Source organism: Octodon degus, unplaced genomic scaffold (genome assembly GCF_000260255.1).
Source record: "Octodon degus isolate 3935 unplaced genomic scaffold, OctDeg1.0 scaffold00024, whole genome shotgun sequence".
NCBI classification, from domain to species: Eukaryota; Metazoa; Chordata; class Mammalia; order Rodentia; family Octodontidae; genus Octodon; species Octodon degus.
The window spans coordinates 9,202,613-9,203,670 of NW_004524600.1; positions in this window are offsets into that span (position 1 = coordinate 9,202,613).

A 1,058-nucleotide genomic window follows, 5' to 3' on the forward strand; every position below is an offset into this window, starting at 1 on the left:
TCACCAGCCCCAAAAATTTTTAAATTCTTGAAGGAAATACAATACTGTTCTTATCTTTTAAAAAACTTCTGAACTACTAGTTTGAGATTGTTCACAATTCTGATTTTATATTTATTTATTTATTTATTTATTTATTTGCGGAACCGGGGATTGAACTCAGACCCTTGTGCTTGCTAGGGAAGCACTTATTCCACTGAGCCATCTCCCTGGCCCCTATTTATTATTTTTTGGAGTTTATTTTCACCCATTTTTATTTTTTAAATTTATTTTTCAATAATTTTATTGAGAAACAAATAGCAATGAGAAAGTTTCAAGTATGATTAGTAGGATAGTTTCAATAATTAATACATTGCATATTGTTGTCTTAGTGGTTATTCATTGCACAAGATGCAGACATGATATCCTGTGTACAAATACTATTAGAGCAAATCTTTCTATTCATTGAATTTAGAGAATGTAGCTGTATATCTATCCTAACAATTTTGAATATACAGATACAAAATGGTTGTTCATTTGTATCCCCTTTTTTGTTTAGTTTTGTCAGAGAAAGGTATTCCGTTTTCATTTAAACATTGTAGGTGCATGAATTCAGCAAAATAATCCAATATAGTCCAGTTGCCCATAATAGTAGTGGGTTTTCTGTAAGACTGGCAATGTCAGAAGTGATTGACTTGAGACTTTTACAGTTCAACATATTTATATGGCTTTACCTTTTATACTTTTCTGCTGGATGGTTAAGACCAAGGTAAAGCAGAACCTATATAACCAGAAATGTAACTTTTGTATCTGATAAGGTCAACAAATTTCCTCAGGATTTATCCTGAAACCCTGTACCGCACTTTGTAAATTCTTTGTCAGTGTCACCCATGTGGATGAGTCACGGCCATTACTTGACCAATTTACTGTCTGTGAAAGTCTGACAGAATGTTTTCTCTCCATGTGACTCTCCTTAGGCACACTCTACATCATCAATCACTTTCCTCTGTGGCCCCATAATCTCCTTGATCAGAAAATTTGGGACACAACTGAGTTACATGATGTTACCATACAGGTTCTCC